Here is a 21,817-nt window from a genome sequence, read left to right as displayed (position 1 = left end):
GTGTGTGTGTGTGTGTGTGTGTGTGTGTGTGTGTATATAAAGGCCAAACATTTCTCCTAGATTTTAAGCTTGAAAATTTCACCCACTCATTAAAGAAATATCAGAGTAAGACAAAAAAGGAAAATAGATATTATATATATATTTAATAAAAACTTTTTCCCCGAGTTTGGCATCGTCTTTTGGGAGAATCCTTAGACCATAATGGTTGGCAGCAGGTGTTGCCTAGCAGACCTTCCCAGCAGTAAAAACCTGCTAATGGCTGTATGCTTAACGACCGACCCTCCCCCCCAACCACCCACTCACCCAGCACAACGGCCCCTCAGCACAACGGGTGAAGACCCTTTGGGTATGGTTGGCCCAACATTGGATCAATCCATTTAGGTACAGATCGTATCGTCGTGCTCGAGGGTCGTATTGTCGTGCTTAAGGGTCGTATCGTCGTGTTCGAGGGTCGTATAGTCGTGTCCGAGGGTCATATCGTCGTGCTTAAGAGTCGTACCGTCGTGCTCAAAGGTCGTATCGTCGTGTTCGAGGGTCGTATCGTCGTGTTCGAGGGTCGTATCGTCGTGCTCGAGGGTCGTATCGACGTGCTTAAGGGTCGAATCGTCGTGTTCGAGGGTCGTACCGTCGTGCTCAATGGTCGTATCGTCGTGCTCAATGGTCGTACTGTCGTGCTCGAGGGTCGTACTGTCGTGCTTAAGGGTCGTATCGTCGTGCTCGAGGGTCGTACCGTCGTGCACAAGGGCCGTACCGTCGTGCTCAAGGGCTGACCCGTCGTGCTCAAAGGTCGTCCCGCCGTGCTGAAGGGTTGTCCCGTCCTGCTCAAGGGTCGCACCGTCGTGCTCAAGGGCTGACCCGTCGTGCTCGAGGGTCGTACCGTCGTGCTCGAGGGTCGTGCCCTCGTCCTCCAGGGATTAAAAACAGCAGTGCCACCTCTGCTATCATCTCCTGGTTATAGATACTTGGCTGAGCCTTGGTAATTTTGGCTATTAGCCAAAAAAAAAAAAAAAAAAAAAACTTCCTAACAACACCATCATCTGGGATTAGGTCGTTTAGTGTGTGTGTGTGTGTGTGTGTGTGTGTGTGTAGCGTGTGGGTATGTGTAATTACCTATTTGTAATCGCCTACTTGAACTATAGGGGGGAAGGAGTAGTACACTACTGGGAAACCATCTTTTGACCCATCTTCACTATCCTTTGAACCCATCTTCACTATCGTACAACTTTCTAAAACTTCTGTATGCTGTCTATATTCATAGTCTCGTCTAAAACTTCTATATGTTGTCTATATTCACAACCTGTGCAAAAGTAAGTTTATATATATATATATATATATATATATATATATATATATATATATATATATATATATATATATATATATATATATATATATTATTCATTTATTATTCTTTTATACTTTTTCGCCATCTCTCGCGTTAGCGAGGTAGCGTTAAGAACAGGTGGCTCCCAGCCATCCACCAGGTCACACCTGCTGCTCCTAGCCATCCACCAGGCCACACCTGCTGCCCTTAGCCATCCACCAGGTCACACCTGCTGCTCATAGCCATCCACCAGGTCACACCTGCTGCTCCTAGCCATCCACCAGGTCACACCTGCTGCTCCTAGCCATCCACCAGGTCACACCTGCTGCTCCTAGCCATCCACCAGGTCACACCCGCTGCCCCTAGGCATCCACCAGGTCACACCTGACAATAGGAAAACCATCTCTCAGGAACGAGACTGGAGCTGGTGGCGTCGCACGCCACTTAAGATAATCACACATCTCCTTCCCCCTCACCACACACACACACACACACACACCGACGGAGCGTCATGTTTACGCTCGGTTCGAGTCCTGCATTCCGAATGAGGATATGAACCAGTCGCCACTGGACTGAATGATGAGATTGTTGGTCGATTTCATGGCCATCATCAACTGAGGAGGTCGTACAGAATGAAAATTTGTGTCATAACTTTATACTTCTTCTTCTGTTGTGTTCGTATTCGCCATTGCTCGCGTTAGCGAGGTAGCGACAGGAACAGACGGAAAATATGGCCACAATTTCATATATATATATATATATATATATATATATATATATATATATATATATATATATATATATTATTGTACCAGAGACAAAAAAATGTCCCCTCAGACACATCCCCCGTGAGAGAATTTACCATAGAGAAGACTTTTGCCAAGGTGTGATTTTGCCAGAGCATGCCATAACCAGAGCATGATTTTACTAGCGTGTGTTTTAACTAGCGCATCCTGTTGCTGGCGTACACCACTCTCACCCTTCTAAGCCACCGCTCCAGTGCCCTTACTTCCGCCGTTGTCCAAAGTCTTTTAAACAACACCTTCCTCAACTCTTCACTCTCCTGTGCCTAGATAATCTCGCTCCATCCCGTCAGATCACACACACACACACACACACACGGGTTACGCGATGCGATGGTTTCAAAGTTTGCTAGCGACCACACGCAGTGCGACCTGCCTCACTTGTTTTTTTGTCGTAAGGAATTGACTGGCTCTGTTGTCGCCGTGTGTGAGCCAGTTTGACCAAGGGGGGAAGGTATCATCCACCACGGCTCTCTGGTACCCTTTGTCGTTGTCGCTTCTCTCTGTATTCGTTCTAATGTATTGCTTTGTCTCTTGTCGTTCCATCACGTTAAATAGTCGTTGTCGCTCCATCAAGTTAAGTCGTTATCGTTCCATCTCGTTAGTCGTTGTCTTAAGTCGCTCTCCTCTGACCCTCTTGCTCACACCTAGACTTAGTTTTAAGTTTACATAAGTTTTTTTTTTCTTTGGACTACCCAAAGAAAAAAAAAGATAGAATATCCTTTGTTAGAAAATATATTCTGGGAAAGTATTGTGCTCAGGTGAAAAAATATGGCTGGATAAGGTATACTTAGGTTAAAAGTATGGTAAAAACACTTTTGGAAAAATGTAGTTTTACGTTCGAACTGTTTCGTAACATGCAAGAAAATGATTTGATGGTAAAAAAAGGCTAGAATGAAAAGGTGATTTAATAATGTTATAAGATTATACAGTGGTTAAAACGTACACATTTATGATATTCACCGTCCATGATTCTTTAATCAAACCATACTTGTCAGATTAGCATTGATATTAATAGCGATAATAATAATGATAATAATGATAGTAATAATGATAAAAATAATAATAATAATGATAATAATAATAATAATGATAATAATAATAATAATGATAATAATGAAATTGATAATAATGATAATAATATAATAATAATGATAATAATGATAATAATAATAGTAATAATGATAATGATAATAATAATAATAATAGTAATAATGATCATAGTAGTAGTAGTAGCAGTAGCAGTAACAATGATGATAATAATGATAATGATAATAAACTGGCCCAGTTATGTGAGTCGCTAGGACTCAGTCCGTAACCACGAAACCTCCTCCTCCTCCTCCTCTCCATCCTTCGCCTAACACTTGACACCACGTCACTCACACGATCCTTTATCCGAAATCACAAGTTTCCTTCATCCCTGGAGGGAGGGGGTTTTGAGGAAACTACCAACGTATCTCCTGCAGATAAAAGGAGGTGGCTGATAGGAACGGGAGCTGGGGTGGGGCTGGAAACCCGCCCTTCCTTGTAAAGTCAACCTCTAAAAGGAGAAACAGAAGGAGGAGCCTAGGGAGGAGTGATCCTCGAAGGCTTTGGGGCTGTGGTGTCTGAATGTGCGTGGATGTGACCAGGATGAGGAGAAGGGAGACATAGGTGATGTGTCTGAGGAGTGGAAAGTGGATGTTCTGGTTGTGAGTCGTTGTCAAGGGGAAGAGGAAAGAATGGTTTTGGGATGTCTGGGGTTCGTGTGCGTTGGAGAGCAAAGCTAGGGTAGCATGTCTGATGAAGAGAGCGTTAGGAAAGTGTGCGAAAGAGTTGCAAGGAAGTGAGCTCTAGACTGCTGTGGTTGAGAATAAAAGTTGTGTGAGGTGAGTGATAAAGGAGTGAGGAAGAGAGGCAAGTCGTCTGGGATGAACCGAGAGAGTGCTGTAGGAATTTTGATACAAGGGATCTGCTCTTAATCAGTGAGAGATTTGAATGCAAGATTCGGTGATGTGGCAGTTTTGAGGGTATTATTCCGAACGTAGAAGATGGTGATTAACTTATTATGTTCTGTATGGGCGGCATCTGCAGGGAAGAAATGCGAGTGACTGGGAGGTGTATAAGAGAAAGCGGTGGAATGTCAACAGGAGCGCGCAGCGGCTAGAAAAGAGGAACAATAGGAAATGGGATGAGAGAAAGTCAAGCTTGAGGAGAACGAGAAACAAAGGGAAGCTAATAGGGGAGTGATGATAGGCAAAGAAGAGGTGAAGAAGAGGAGACGGAGTGAGTATTTTCACGAAGTTCAACATTTTATTTGATGAGGTGGCAAATGTGGGACGCCTGGGACGAAGTATCGCCGACTAGGGAGAAAATCATGGCCTTTGCTTTAGTGAAAAGAGAGGAGGTGGCGAAAACCTTTCATAAGAAGGAGTGCGGCAAAGCGGCTAGAGTGGATGGGAGTATAACGGAATTTCTCAAGAAAGGGAGTAACAGTATGGTTGGTTGATTAGTCAGGCTTGTCATTGTGTGTTTGGCTCACGGTGAGATGCCTTGGGATCTACCAGACCGCCTCTGTAGTGCCTTTATATATACAGCCAAGGGGGATAAAGTGAATCCTCGAATTACAGAGGGAAAAAAGTCTGTTAAGTTTACCCGGTAAGGTGTATGTGGGTGTAGCGATTGCGAGGGTGGGGGCATGCGGAGCATCAAGCAGCTTAGGGAGTGTAATAATGATGATATTGATGATCATATAAGTTATTATTAGTACTATTATCTTTGTCATTATATTATCATCATTATTATCATTATATTTTGGCACTTTGAAAAGGAATGGAGAATGTTTAAGACACATAAGACGTCGAATTACATTGTGTTAAAGTCTAATTTTGGGTTAGGCCTTTATTAAAGCGTGTACGAAAGGAATGAAATAAACCCTCGGGGTTTTTTTTTTGTTTGTTTTTTGTACACATTGTAAACTGTTGAATAATGTGGGGGAGACTATATCCACGGTGGGTGTGGGGGAATTAATTATGGTGTGCGAGTTTGATGGTGTGAAAGAATGAATGAAACCTTCAGCTCATGTTGTGTTTGGATTATTTATGAGTAGCGTATTCATTTCCTTCATTGCAAATGTTTATTCATTTATCTGATTCATTTTATGTCGTTCCTTGAGCGATTTTGCGTTTTCTGTTCGTTTATTTCGTCTCTCATTTTCTAATATTCTCATAAGCGTAACGTGTGATAGGAATGAAAATAGGCGACGCGATATTTTAAGCACGACGGTACGGCCTTGAAGCACGACGGTACGGCCCTGAAGCACGACGGTACGACCTTGAAGCACGACGGTACGGCCCTGAAGCACGATGGTACGGCCCTGAAGCACGATGGTACGACCTTGAAGCACGACGGTACGGCCCTGGAGCACGACGGTACGGCTCGGAGGCACGACGGTCGGCCTGGAGCACGACGGTACGGCCCCTTAAATCTCGACTGCACGACCTTTGATCACGAAGACACCATCATTAAACACATCGGTACGTGTCATGGGGTATGATATCCAGGCCTTTTTGACCTGACCAACTAAATGATCAGGTCAAAGACCAAACCACCATACTGAAAGGTTGTACCATCGTGTTCAAGAGTCGTACTATCGTGTTCACGTCTCGTCCCTTAGTGCTGTATATATGCAGATGACGCCGTTTTAATGCCAAGAGGTTCTCTCTCAGCGAGACACAGTTACCAGATATCATTGTAATGAAGTGTGAAGGAGGAGGCCAAGTAAATCGACTCGGTCACTGTGGTGAAGTGGATGACATGGATGAAGAAAAGGTCGTTTAGGATTGTGATGGGTGGTTAAGGTCGTTTAGGATTGTGATGGGGTGGTTAAGAGAATGAGCACACAGGGCTGAAGTGTCCACGGCTACAGTTGGCTGGTGGGAAGGAGGGATAAGATCTATCGAATGCCCAACTTGAAGGTGTTCGCAGTCTCCCATCCCACCCCCTACTGTTGGAAAGATAGATTGATTGGAGGATTTTTTTCTGGAATAAAAGAGAAAAATAGTGATGATGGATAATCCGCAGGTGATCATACGTTGGGATGATGGTAGATGATGGTAGATGATGGATAATCCGCAGGTGATCATACGTTGGGATGATGGTAGATGATGGTAGATGACGGTGCCATGGCTTATGTATAAGGCGTGAGGGAGTCGCCATAAAGTTGGATGAGGGTGAGCATTATGGTAGTCTTTGAACGAGTGAGACTAATGGAGGGATGGAGGTCAGAGGTTGTGTAGGGAAAAGTGGACCGTATGCCGCGGGTGGAGAGAGGTGAGGTGAAGTGAATGACTCGCTTTGAGGTCCAGAGGGTGTGGGGGGTGTACTTCTCCAGTACCTGCTGCAAGGGGTCTTACTGGAGGCTGGGGTGTTCCCGTGGGCTGGGGTGTTTCTGGTGGCTATGGTGTCATATATATATATATATATATATATATATATATATATATATATATATATATATATATATATATTGCAGGCTGGAGTATATATTGCAAGCTGGCGTATATACCTCCGACTGCAGTATGTACTGAGGGCTGAAGCATATACTGCTGGCTGGAGTATATACCGAAGGCTATATGGAGTGCAGTGTTCTTGTGTGTGTGTGTGTGTGTGTGTGTGTGATAAAGAACACTCCTCAGACCATCAACAGACATATCCTCACTCATATCTATGAACTGTCTTAATCAGTGTAATGATTCAGTGTCCGCTTGGGATGATGTTAGATCCATTGGTCAGCAACTGCGAATTAGTCATTCAGCCACACTTCTGCATGTATCAAAAACACGGTAAAGTTCACAAACAGTTACATTTGGCACACTAAACATGCGTCTAGAATGAAGCAATGATGCTCCTTCGTTAGTCTTGCTTGCATATTTGTTTAATTATCATTGTTCATTCTTCTACTGGGCTTTACTGGTATTTTGTTTATCATTTACCCTTTCTGTAATGCTTTCTGTTCCTACCACACCTCCTCTCGTGGATGGGGAGGAGATGGGGATGACAAACATTCGCCCTCTGTGTTGTTCCCCAGCATTAAACTTCTACTGGCGTTCATTTTCACCAGAACGTACTATTATGAACGCATATTTTCCCCCGAGCATATTTTCACCCGTAATTTCGCTCCGGCGTATTATTTTTTACTTGAGTATATTTTCTCCGAGAGTATATCTTCACCAGAGTATTTTAGACCACGGTATATGTTGTCAGGGCAAATTTGCACGAGAACATATTTTCAGCGGATTAATTTCGGCACCACGGCACGGCGCGGGCGGGCATACGATGAACACGGTCTAGCGTGATTTCTTTCGCAATTGCGACTCATTTTTCATATCTTATCTGAAGAGTGTGATCCTCTCGAGAAAAGTCTTTAGATCTCCAGCAGTGATACGTACGGAAACGCTTGTATCGTCTGCACGTGTGGGTGTTTGGTAGTGTGGTGGATGGGAAGAAAGACGGCCCAGATGTAATCAAACACTCGTTAACACACGGTAAAGAACACGGTGTTTGAAGAGTCTTAACTTGGCTGAGTGGTTAAATTCTCGGTTTAAAAATGATATATCTGGAATGCCACGTGGCTCCTGTATCCCTTGGGAGAACGTTTAGGCCAAAGAGGAGGCAAGGAAAGACTGGCTGAAGATATAAATCAGCAGGTCAAAAGAATACAAAGTAATGGATGAAAAATGTAATTCTCTTGACCCGAAACCTTGGGAACTATCCCAATTCTACCCACTGTAAGTAGTTCACTCACTAAGTAGTTCACTCATTAAGTAGTTCACTCATCGTGTGACTTGTGTAATTCAGTTATAGTGGCCCAGTTACTGAGTGGAACCATTGACAGTCTGTACCCTATACTGCCCCATAACCCAACAAAGTGGCGAAATATGACTCTCAGGCTTACAGTCACATCCAGCCAGCGAGTGGAAGTGAAGACCAATGACGAAATATATAAAGCGATGGCCAGGGAGATTTATATACTGATTTATATACATTAGTAGAGAAATTCGTCACAGGAAATATGAAAGAGCTGGTGAGAAACAGTTCAACGCCATTGTTGGTGTTAGGATGATGTGAAAGGTCTTAAAAAAGTGATTGTAGGAAATTCTGTTGATGAAAGTAGCTCTTTAGATGGTGTTGATGTAGACTGGTGCGCAAACCTTTTCTGTTTACAGTGAAATCTCGGCTTAGAAAATGATATACGTGGCTTTCGTAGCACAAACCTTTTGTTTACAGTGAAATAACGTGATTTACAGGAAATGAGCGCAAGTTACCATCATACGAGCCAGGGGTCCTCTCAGGTCAAAGACCAAAAGTCGTACCATCGTGCTCAAGGGCTGTGTGCTGTCGCTCTTAAGGACTGTACTACCGTCCGTTGTCAAGGGCTTTCTTTGTACCACTGTTCCCAAGGGCTTTGTAACGTTGTCTTCAGTGGCCGTGTTCCGTTGTGCTCAAGAGACGTTCGTATCCTCATGATCAGAGCATTAACACCCCCAGCAGCACACCCCCACACAACCTGCGCCTCATTGCTTGCTCCCGACATGTTGCAGGCTTGATTGTATCTTGTCCAACGCGACCGCCCGCCTGACACTGAAGTCTTCTGGGGAGATGAGTACCTTGTCTTGCTGGTCTCCGATGTCATGAAGTGGATCCGGTTGACTGGTTGCTTGCCACGCACTTGCCAAGCATCTGGGGTCATGGTTACGCTTCTGGAGGTCTTGGCCAGGCATCTTGTGGATCATTACTAGCTGGTGATGACCCCCAGGTGCCTGGCCAAGACCTCCAGAAGCGTAGCCGTGACCCCCAGATGCCTGCCTGGCGATGACCCTTAGACTAAAGAGAACATGACAAATACTTCTGGGATGCGTCAGAACAGATTAGCTTGGGTATTTGTTATACTTGTTTCTCGACGAATGAAACTGTGGCTGTGGAATTTTCTTCCATCGTTCGGTTTTGTTTTTTTTCCTCTTCCTATATAACCTTTCCGCCATAACGAGTCGGGTCTGCAGACACACACGAGAGACGTAAATTGATATCATCAGGATCCCCCCCCCCCCTTTTTTTTTTTGTCCTCTCGCCCTTCGCTTCCCCTGACACCCCAGATGGCCGCTTCCCCTGACACCCCAGATGGCCGCTTCCCCTGACACCCCAGATGGCCGCTTCCCCTGACACCCCAGATGGCCGCTTCCCCTGACAACCCAGATGGCCGCTTCTCTTGACAACCCAGATGGCCACAGGTAGTGGTTTGTTTTTACCCCGCTCTGTGTCGGGTACTTTTATGGAAAAGAAAATGGAAAGCAATAGAACGCCCCTGGAACACAAGGCATCGCTGGAGAAGACCTGGATGGTCTTTTGTCCTGGAACCCAATGACGGAACTCGCACGAACCCACCCCAATTTACGAGACCCGCCAGCCAACCAACTGAGCTTTCTCTAGGTCAGTGGAAAGCATCAAAATATTCCTGGAACACGAGACATCGTTGGTGAAGACCTAGATGGTCTTCGGCCTAGTAACCAAATGAAGGAACTCCTACGAACTCATCTATTACCAGGCCAACCAACCAACCAGCCAGCCATCCAACTTTAGTCTAGGTCTAAGCTGGAAAAAAAAAGAAATGCAGACTTCCGATTTAGAGGATCGGGAAGTACGGGCCGCTAGCCGATCGCGAGAAAGGGTTGTGATGTTCGTTGGAAGCAAATCGGGTTTCGTCTGTGTCGTAATTTGCCTAGCAGCTCCTCCTTGCGTCAGCCACAGTAGCGTGAGCGAGGCTCCCTTTCCTCCTGTGTGTTCCCTGCCTCAGTGATGATGGTATGGTGGCTCACAGTTCTCAACGCCATCGCCTGTAGTCCTGCTGTTATTGGTATGCCTTGAGAAGGTTTCTCTCTCTCTCTCTCTCTCTCTCTCTCTCTCTCTCTCTCTCTCTCTCTCTCTCTCTCTCTCTCTCTCTCTCTCTCTATCTATCTATCTATCTATCTATCTATCTATCTATCTATCTATCCATCATCGTCATAAATATCAGATCGAATTAGAAATAAAGCTATGAAATCATATGTTTTTTTTTTTTTACAGAAATGCCAATAGAAAGACAAGGAGCCTAACAAAACTAGACATGAGAAACACTATTAGATTAATGATATACAAACGCGGTCATGTGATGGTTGAATGAGGGATAAGATAAAGTAGAAAATATAGTGTATGAATGTTATATACTTAGTAACAGAAAGGGGTACAACTGAGGAACTTCTTCCTCCAAAGGAGTATATCATTTCCATGCTACTGGATGCTGCGCAGCCTTTAAACACCAGAAACCCCACAAGGGAAGGTCCTAGATATATATATATATATATATATATATATATATATATATATATATATATATATATATATATATATATACACCAGAATGATTCATTGTTGTGTAATCAAAATGCAATATATACACATAACTCTCGTCCTACCTAACAATTTTATTATGTCATCTGGAATTCGTTTTTGTCCATATGATATTCTGACATACACAGAGTACAAAAAAAAAATCTTTTTTTTTTTAATTATCGGCCGAAAAATAAATATCTTTGTTGCATAATTGGTTGTTGCATGATGCACAACAGGACCTGGTTACATATGGTACACCTTTACCCATCATTAACAGTGCCGTTTTTGTGATACGAATTTTCAGCGCTAGGGGGGAAAATAGCCTGGTGTTATTATTTCGAAAATAAAGTGAAAGAAGACGTGTTATATGCTGAGGGAAGTGTTGTTATTATTTTGAATATGAATGAAAAAAGGCAGGTTATATGCTGAAGGAAGTGTTATTATTTCGAAAATGAATGAAAAAGGCAGGTTATATGTTCTAAAAGAAGTGTTACTAATTAGAAAATGAATGAAAGAAGGCAGGTTATATGCTAAAGGAAGTGTTATTATTTCGAAAATAAATGAGAAAAGGCCGGTTATATGCTGAAGGAAGTGCTATTATTTCGAAAATAAATGAATCCCTAAGTCTATGGTTGTAGCTGGTCTTTGATGGAGGATTTTACTCCTGAACGAATTCATGGAAAAGCTACGGGTCATGAGGTGCATCCTCGCCCACCAGCTGAGGGAGGAGGAGTGGGAGTGATTTGAGGTGGGTTTTCAGCCAATACGCCAACTGTATAGAATCCTATTGGGTCGAAGTTGCTAATGGAGGTCGTGTTACCCTGTTTTTTTTTTTTTTTTGGGGGGGGGCAACACAGTTATATGCCATGATGTACAGAGGTCAGCAATGGTTGTGAGTGTGATGCATGTACTACGACGTTACTAATACTCTCCACGTTGAGTGGGCTAATCCACCGTTACGATATACCAATCCCCAACACTAGCTCTGACGGCGATTAGACTAATCCTTTCACCTGTGAGCTGTACCAATCTCTCATGCTGATTGGGCTATTATATACACACACACGCACACAGGTAAAGCCAACATGTTAATACATGATGATTAGGCAAATCAACCCACGTGTAAACAGTGCTAGCTTTCATGGTGATTGGGCTAATCCCAGCCCATGAGAGGGTAATGAAGAACATTTCGCACGTAACGGATCCGGCCGTCGGCTGGTGTATCAGATTATGGAGGCGAGAATATAACGATTTATATGCTAATGGCCGGAGAGTGTAGGTAGAACCCAGCCTGGCCTGTGGTGGCGAGCCCCCAGCTGACCAGCCACTGCTGGTGGGGGAGGAGAGGCTGATGGAGACGTTGTGGTGGAGGCGGTGGTGGTGGTGGGGGAGGAGAGGCTGATGGAGACGTTGTGGTGAAGGTGGTAGTGGTGGGGAAGAGGCTGGTGGAGACGTTAGTGGTGAAGGTGGTGGTGGTGGGGAAGAGGCTGGTGGAGACGTTAGTGGAGAAGGTGGTGGTGGTGGGGAAGAGGCTGGTGAAGACGTTAGTGGAGAAGGTGGTGGGGGAGGAGAGGTTGATGGAGACGTTGTGGTGGAGACGGTGGTGGTGGTGGGGGAGAGGCTGATGGAGACGTTATGGTGGTGGAGAAGGTGGTGGTGGTGGTGGAGGAGGAGGAGGTGGTTAGGTGGTAATGGGTGGTGGTAATTGGCTGCTAATGGTCGGATGTGGTTCCTGGAAACCTGGGCTCCACGACCGCTCACGTAATGCCCTCCACACACACACACACACACACACACACACACACACACACACACACACACACACACATGGCTCAGGCTGGGGTATGAGTGTGTACATACACACATATACGTAAAGACACGGTGCATATACACAAGGTTAAGAGACGGGGGCAGCACTGAGTGTTGACTCTCTCCCCGTGGCACTCAAATAGTAATCAAATATTGATCATCAGCGTTAGATAGAAGTACCTAAAACGCTCTCATGCTTTGGAGAAGGTATGGACGAAACGACAGCTTCCCCGGGCATATTGCACAAGCAAGGAGTGGGGGAGGTACCAGAGGGGTAGCCCATGACTGCAGTACATTCTAAAAGCACTTAGCAGATACAGTCCTTCCGGTCCTCGTCTGCTTGTTCCTGCTGAAGACTCGAGCCATACCTTCCCTCACCACCACCGTGCCTTACCACACATTGACAAAAAGTGATTTAAGCAGTAACACACACACGGGCTCCCTTCGCTGATCGTGGACGGGGTCAGAAACTCGTAGATTAGCGTGGTAGGAATAAAAAAAAAAAAAAGGTAATAAAGATACGTCTGAGAAACATTTGTAAAAAAAAAATTTTTGCAACTAAGGAAGCGCAGGTAAAGTCAATCATGGATTTGATGCGAATTAGTTATCACGTTTATTGTTAAATGTATCTGTGGCACTACTTCAAAACGCTCGAACTCCCGTATGTTAACCATCTTTAAAGACACATTTACTTCGTCTCGTTCGGAGTGAGAGGTTTGCCCTACAGATTTGTGTCCATTTCCACGAGTGAAATCAGATCAGTTCGCGCCTCAAGGAGCTTGATAGATGCAGATGGTCAGAGCCGCTGATCTGTGATACCACATCTTAACCATAGATGTCAACTGGCCACCTGACAACGCATCAGGAAGAAATACCAGTCACCCACACACACACACACACACACACACACACACACCCTCCCTTCTTGACCACCCATGACCGTATTCCATGACTAGGGCAAGTCTGACATAGTAACATGAGGTTTGGTTTTCATTCTAGACCCGCGTTTTGGTAATCTGTTGCTCCTTGACTGTGTATACGATAAGACTCGACTGTGGTTGGTAGCAGACAGCACTGTGCTACATTGCTAATGTTAGCGCTGCCTGACAGATCCCCATCATGTTTTTGTATTGTTTTGCGACCGGGGCTCAGCTGAACATATACAGGAGGGTGAGAGGCGTACAAGGAATAGAGCGAATTGGAACGATATGGTATACCGGGGTCGACGTGCTGTCAGGCACATATGCCATTCATTTTTCATTAGCTGTTTGTTATCATCATTTTACTATGAGTTGTATATACTTAGTTGCATCACATAGAATGTTCCCAATGGGGCTTGCTGTTCTCACGAATGGCTTTTAATCAGGATGTTTGAACACGTAAGAGCTGATCTGTAGTTTGAACACGTAAGAGCTGGTCTGTTCTTTGAACACGTAAAAACTGATCTGTTGTTTGAACACGTAAGAGCTGGTCTGTTCTTTGAACACGTAAGAGCTGGTCTGTTCTTTGAACACGTAAAAGCTGATCTGTTTGAACACGTAAGAGCTGATCCGTTCTTTAAACACGTAAGAACTGATCTGTTATCTGAACAAGTAAGGATTGACTGTTGTTTGAACACGTAAGAGCTGATCCGTTCTTTAAACACGTAAGAACTGATCTGTTATCTGAACACGTAAGGATTGATCTGTTGTTTGAACTCGTAAGAGCTGATCGTTTCTTTGAACACGTAAGAGCTGGTCTATTCTTTGAACACGTAAGGATTGATCTGTTTGTTTGAACACATAAGAGCCGGTCTGTTCTTTGAACACGTAAGAACTGATCTGTTCCCTGAACACGTAAGAGCTAATCTGTTTTTTGAACACGTAAGAGCTGATCCGTTCTGTGAACACGTAAGAACTGATCTGTTATCTGAACACGTAAGGATTGATCTGTTGTTTGAACACGTAAGAAAGTAGCCTCGCCACACCGTCCACTAATGTGTGTGTGTCGTAGTGTGTCCTAAGACCATAGCCTAGAGTACTACAGGAGATAAATGTACGTACTTACTTTTACCAAATAAGTCTGCAAAGGCCACCTGGTCTTCGTTGAGTACCACGAGACGAAGAAAGACCACCCCCCCCTCCTAGCAGATCTCCTCCTTACACAGCTCAACCTTGAGACGTGGCGTAAAACAGTACGTTGTGACCGTTACGCGCGTGCGCCGTCCACAGCAGAACGCTAAATGATTTCAAATGCCCTATGCCCCGCCCACAACCAGTTGGCGCGCGTTTATATTCGCGGAGGGTCGGCTCGAGAATTCGTATATGTATGTATATATTAATCAAGACCCATTAACCAGGTGATGTAATTGTAGCCAAACTCTTATTACCGTTTGCTGTCAAGTTTCACAAAGATACGAATGTAATCAAAGGAGAAATTTCTCTTTTTACAACATGTTTGTTGTGTGACCTTTTGTTTACATACCCCTGGGGCATTCCCGCGAAGGTCAGTTCTGCCCAGACCGGGCTCGAGGTGTGAGTGAGGCAAAGGGTTGACGACCCGTACATACTGAGTGCCTGATGATACGTTCGTGACACTGAGGTACAAGAGAACACAGACATGAATGTCTTCTATTTGCTGGATCATGGAAATGTTCCTTCGTGTTAGAAAATAACGTTTTTCGGCTTCAGTGCGTCATGGTAACACGGGAATATTATGATGTGGTGATGTATCTCCAACGAAGACATTATTGTATCGAGTGTGTAACAGAAAAAGAAAAAATAACGTCGGATATACTTGCAATGAGAACATTAAATGAATATTTTTTTTTCTAGTACGAGAATGGATTATGTTAGTGAAGGTGTCCGACCGGACTGGGAGACTTGCGTGGGTCAGTGAATCGTGAAGAGTGTAGTGGAAATGTGACATTATCTCAGTTGGTGTGATCAGTCCATGGAAATCTAAAGCCATTAATTAGTGATTATAGTGATGAATGAAATAATGGGGTGAAGCACTTAGTTATTTTGTTATTTTGATAATGAGAAATGGGTTTCACTGCAATAGAACCATCAGAAATTATATATGAAAGCAGAAAAGAGTGCAATGGGACGATGAATAAAGTAATGGGGTGAAGCACTAAGTTATTTTGATAAAAATGGGTTTCACTGCAATAGAACCATCAGAAATTATATATATATAAAAGCAGAAAAGAGTGTAATGGGACGATGAATGAAATAATGGGGTGAAGCACTGCATTATTTTGATCATTAGAAATGGTTTTCACTGCAATAGAACCATCAGAAATTATATATATATAAAAGCAGAAAAGAGTGTAATGGGACGATGAATGAAATAATGGGGTGAAGCACTGCATTATTTTGATCATTAGAAATGGTTTTCACTGCAATAGAATCATCAGAAATTATATATGAAAGCAGAAGAGTGTAATGGGACGATGAATGAAGTAATGGGGTGAAGCACTGCATTATTTTAATCATTAGAAATGGTTTTCACTGCAATAGAACCTTCAGAAATTATATATATATATAAAAGCAGAAAAGAGTGTAATGGGACGATGAATAAAATAATGGGGTGAAGCACTGCATTATTTTGATCATTAGAAATGGGTTTCACTGCAATAGAACCATCAGAAATTATATATATATATATATATGAAAGCAGAAAAGAGTGTAATGGGACGATCAGTGGAGTGATTTAATTCGTGAGATCCTCATCACTCATGACTTGATGGCTTCCATGGCCCCCATCATTGGACACCTGCCAGCAGGAGGAAGGTAAGTGACGAAGTTAACATATTGATCAGTTTCTTTTGGCCATGATGTTTCTGGTGATTATAAGTGTTATGTCCAGTGATGTTTTGTCATGATGTTTCAGGTGATTATGATTATGTCCAGTGATGTTTGGTCATGATGTTTCTGGTGATTATAAGTGTTATGTCCAGTGATGTTTGGCCACGATGTTTCAGGTGATTATAATTATGTCCAGTGATGTTTGGCCATGATGTTTCAGGTGAGTATAAGTGCTATGTCCAGTGATGTTTGGCCATGATGTTTCTGGTGATTATAAATGTTATGTCCAGTGATGTTTTGTCATGATGTTTCAGGTAATTATAATTATGTCCAGTGATGTTTGGCCACGATGTTTCAGGTGATTATAAATGTTATGTCCAGTGATGTTTGATCATGATGTTTCAGGTGATTATAAGTGTTATGTCCAGTGATGTTTGGTCATGATGTTTCAGGTGATTATAAGTGTTATGTCCAATGATGTTTGGCCATGATGTTTCAGGTCATTATAAGTGTTATGTCCAATGATGTTTGGTCATGATGTTTCAGGTGATTATAAGTGTTATGTCCAGTGATGTTTGGCCATGATGTTTCAGGTGATTATAAGTGTTATGTCCAATGATGTTTGGCCATGATGTTTCTGGTGATTATAAGTGTTATGTCCAGTGATGTTTTGTCATGATGTTTCAGGTGATTATAATTATGTCCAGTGATGTTTGGCCACTATGTTTCAGGTGATTATAAATGTTATGTCCAGTGATGTTTGGCCATGATGTTTCAGGTGATTATAAATGTTATGTCCAGTGATGTTTGGCCATGATGTTTCAGGTGATTATAAGTGTTATGTCCAGTGATGTTTGGTCATGATGTTTCAGGTGATTATAAGTGTTATGTCCAATGATGTTTCAGGTGATTATAAGTGTTATGTCCAATGATGTTTGGCCATGATGTTTCAGGTGATTATAAGTGTTATGTCCAGTGATGTTTGGCCATGATGTTTCAGGTGATTATAAGTGTTATGTCCAATGATGTTTGGTCATGATGTTTCAGGTGATTATAAGTGTTATGTCCAGTGATGTTTGGTCAAGATGTTTCAGGTGATTATAATTGTTATGTCCAGTGATGTTTGGCCATGATGTTTCAACTAATGGTAGATGATATGACCAGTGATGTGTGGTCATGATGTTTCAACAGATTATAGGTGATATGAGCAGTGATGTTTGATCATGATGTTTTAACATTACAGGTGGTATGACCAGTGGTGTTTGATCATGAAGTTTTAACATTATAGGTGATATGACCAGTGATGTTTGATCATGAAGTTTTAACATTATAGGTGATATGACCAGTGATGTTTGATCATGAAGTTTTAACATTATAGGTGATATGGCCAGTGATGTTTGATTATGATGTTTTAACATTATGGGTGATATGGCCAGTGATGTTTGGTCGTGATGTTTTAACATTATAGATGATATGGCCAGTGATGTTTGATCATGAAGTTTTAACATTATAGGTGATATGACCAGTGATGTTTGATCATGAAGTTTTAACATTATAGGTGATATGGCCAGTGATGTTTGATCATGATGTTTTAACATTATAGGTGATATGGCCAGTGATGTTTGGTCGTGATGTTTTAACATAGATGATATGGCCAGTGATGTTTGATCGTGAAGTTTTAACATTATAGGTCATATGGCCAGTGATGTTTGATCATGATGTTTTAACATTATAGGTGATATGACCAGTGATGTTTGATCATGATGTTTTAACATTATAGGTGATATGGCCAGTGATGTTTGATCATGATTTTTAACATTATAGGTGATATGGCCAGTGATGTTTGATCATGATGTTTAACATTATAGGTGATATGGCCAGTGATGTTTGGTCGTGATGTTTTAACATTATAGGTGATATGACCAGTGATGTTTGATCATGATGTTTTAACATTATAGGTGATATAGCCAGTGATGTTTGATCATGATGTTTTAACATTATAGGTGATATGACCAGTGATGTTCGATCATGATGTTTTAACATTATAGGTGATATGGCCAGTGATGTTTGGTCGTGATGTTTCCACTGATCGTAGGTGACTTGACCCGTGATGTTTGGCCATGATGTGTAAAGCAATTATAGGTTATACGTCCAGTGTTTGGCCCTGATGTTTTCAAACCAGTTGCAGGTTACATGTCGAACAATATTTGACGATCATATTTGACAATCACGTTTAAAAACAAAAGACCTGTGTACTCTCATCTGTTTTTCGTTTTTGTTGTAAGATAAAAACTGATATCGGAACGTAACGTAGCCGGCGGCGTAAAACCTGGATTGCCTGAAAGCATTTGACACTAGTACATTGGACGTTTGTGAAGGAGCTGTGTCTTAAGAATAAGGGGGAGGTATCTTCTGTGTTTAGAAGGCAAGGAACGATATATCAATAGGGAATTCCACGAATTATGTTGGGATCACCCGTGGCTTTTTTTTTTTTTAAAGTATTATATAAATGACTTTGAAGCAAAAAAAAGAGAGTAAAGTACATCTTGATCAGAATCTAAGTTCATAACAAGAAACGTAGCAAGAGGACATGTTCGAAACGATGTAGAGTGATACAAATATAAACATCAGATTATTGGAGGACTAGTAGAAGTATCAGCATTGGAAATACTGACAGCATACGGGAGTTACGAAAAAAAAAAACGTTCTATGACTTAATTTTCAAGAGCTGGAGGGAGCCCCTCCCAGTGTAGGACTCTCTCCTTCCCCGTACAGTGTAGATGAGTAAAATCACAGGGGTGAGGGGCAGTGGCTGGCAGCTTAGTGTACCTGGTATTCTTGTACATTGCAGTCAGGTTCAGGTGAATTTTTGATATTCCCTCTTGCTCCTGTTTGCTCTACAAACATTATTTTTTTCTTTCACATTAATTAACACTGGTAATTAACTATCCCGGCCAGGTGTATGATTCACTTCAAGATGTTGATAGATTCTGATATGAGGAAAAGAGAATGGGAAGTACAGAGAGGAATGGGAAGTACAGAGAGTAATGGGAAGTAACAGAGAGTAATGGGAACTAGAGAGGAATAGGATAAACAGAGAGGAATAGGATATACAGACAGTAATGGGAAGTACAGAGAGTAATGGGAAGTACAGAGAGTAATGGGAAGTACAGAGAGGAATGGGAAGTACAAAGAGGAATGGGAAGTACAGAGAGTAATGGGAAGTACAGAGAGGAATGGGAAGTACAAAGAGGAATGGGAAGTACAAAGAGGAATGGGAAGTACAGAAAGTAACGTGAAGTAGAGAGAAAGAGTAATGGGAAGATCATGGTTATTGTGATGGGGGGAAATAAATCATTTCCCCCATTTCCATACTTCTACTTTTTCCCCTTCAGTACACAAACTTAGAGTTTCCCCTCGTAGAAACCCTCCAGGGCAGGAGCTGGTGAGAGACACGGTCAACTCTCTACAGTCTCGCTACATTTGACATGCTCTGTATGCTACGTGTGCTTGCCCAACTGTACCACAACTGACCTAAAAAAAACACCTTTGCTTGGCTACACCAGCGCCCCGTCCACCAGCTTTGGTTTGCAGTTACCGTTATTATATTTCGTTATATCCTCATATGATATGTCAGCTGAGAGCAAGTGTAGAGTATGTTGTTGCTGCTGTAGATAAGTATCCCCTTGTGGTTGTTGAGATGGAGGTATGTACACACCGTAGATATGTATTCCTTTATCAAAGGATTTTTCGTGCATTATTATTATTATTATTATCTTTATTACTATTATTATTATTATTATTATCATTATTATTATTATCATTATATTATTATTATTATTATTATTATTATTAGCATTATTATTATTATTATTAGCATTATTATTCGTCTTAATTGGACTCATTTCTGGGATACTGATTCAGTAAGACCCTCACATAAGCTGCTGGTCGTTAGGAACTTGCAAGCAGAGTCGTATTATTACGTTTTTCTTCAAGTCTTGGGTAAAAAGCCAAGTATGAAGGCAATTGAAAGATGATATGCCTGTTTAGCGAGTAGATGAATGACGTGTGGGGTGTGAGTGGATGGTATTGATTACCGAGTGCGTTGTGAGAAGTGCTTGAGGTAAGCAGTGCGACTGTGAGAAGTGCTTGAGGCAAGCAGTGCCATTGTGAGAGTGTGGCTAAGGCAAGCGGTGCGACTGTGAGAAGTGCTTGAGGCAAGCAGTGCGACTGTAAGAGTGTAGCAAAGGCAAGCAGCGCGACTGTGTGAAGGTGCTGGAGGCAAGCAGTGCGACAGTGAGAGTGTGGCTAAATTGAAGGGTGGAGGTGAGAGAGAGAGAGAGAGAGAGAGAGAGAGAGAGAGAGAGAGAGAGAGAGAGAGAGAGAGAGAGAGAGAGACTGTGACAGGGTCAGGAATACGTGAGAGGAAGGAGGGATGGTTGAGGGAAGGTGTGGTGGACGAGTGTGTGGTGAGAATATGGATTGGTTAGATCAGACCCCTGGTGGATTACACTCCAGGCTGGTGGGGGAAGGCGGGGGGGATTTATAAGCTGATGGTGCTACAGCAATAAACAGATGACCAGAGAGATGGAGGATTAAGCTGATGGTGGTGTAAACCCCTTTTAAAAGAGAACAAGAGGCCCTTGTGTGGTGAGTATTGTCACCCCTGGATGAGTGTCAGAAACTGTAATGAGGACATCTTACTAGAGTTATTCTCAAAGCTTAAGTTGTGTAAGACCATTACTATTTCCAGTCATAACTTTTAATTTTTTTTTGATGTAGTAATTATAGATAGCACCATATATATGACACGTTCATTATATAATGGTAGACATTTAGATATATGACACGTTCATTATATAATGGTAGACATTTGAGTTGGGTTAGACACGAAACTGGGATATTTTTGTTTCTATTATTGAATTTTTGTTTATCGTCAGGTCAATATTGGACATTCTTTTTTTTTTTAAGAAAGTTCAAGCTGGTAAAAAGAGACGTAAGGAGTTGTTATGATGTATATATTGACTAGCGTGACGTGGATTAAAAAAAAAGAAAACGGTTAAGACAATGTATGGCAAGACCCCTGAGTGTATGATAAGCCTTCATCTAAACCTTATGTGGTATGGCCAATTGACGGAGGGGAGTTCAGCGCGAGAAAAGTTTTCTCTCGGGATAACTTTGTGCCAACACAAGTTGAGGGAGGGAGGCGGGGGGGTGAATTTCCCCCCCCCCCCTCCTCTCTCTCTCTCTCTCTCTCTCTCTCTCTCTCTCTCTCTCTCTCTCTCTCTCTCTCTCTCTCTCTCTCTCTCTCTCTCTCTCTCTCTCTCTCACCTTCCTACACCCCTTTCATCCGCTCTTCCCTTGGGACGTCACCCACCCCACCTCACCACACCCCCCACCTCCCCCAACTTAAGTGTGTGTCATTTCATTTGGAGATGCAGAAGTTGGAAATTTCATTTGCATGATAGATTAATGGCACACACACACACACACACACACACACACACACACACACACACACACACTACAAGCAAGAAAGTTACGCCAACACAACACACATGTTAGCAGATAGACATTTCTTCACCATTAACTTGACTTCGTCTCCTGGTGGCCCCTTTTACTCGGAGAAATAATTTCCCTTTCATTTCCTTCTTTCACCATTATCTCTGCATTTCGAGTTGCTTGCT

At 42.6% G+C, this 21,817-nt stretch overlaps 1 protein-coding gene across 2 annotated transcripts in view; it reads left to right on the top strand.

Annotated features, from left to right (window-relative positions):
- Nucleotides 1-21,817, top strand: part of LOC139767326 (uncharacterized) — a 206,833-nt gene that overhangs the window by 78,604 nt on the left and 106,412 nt on the right. The window contains exon 1 of one of the 2 annotated variants that reach the window (XM_071696627.1): nt 15,861-16,115. The exons of the other annotated variant lie outside the window; for it this stretch is intronic. The gene's annotated coding sequence lies outside the window, so the exon portion shown is untranslated. Of the gene's footprint in view, nt 1-15,860; nt 16,116-21,817 lie in introns of those variants that run through there. 2 annotated transcript variants of the gene reach the window in all.

Source organism: Panulirus ornatus, chromosome 59 (genome assembly GCF_036320965.1).
Source record: "Panulirus ornatus isolate Po-2019 chromosome 59, ASM3632096v1, whole genome shotgun sequence".
NCBI classification, from domain to species: Eukaryota; Metazoa; Arthropoda; class Malacostraca; order Decapoda; family Palinuridae; genus Panulirus; species Panulirus ornatus.
This window is presented reverse-complemented; position numbering and strand designations above follow the sequence as displayed.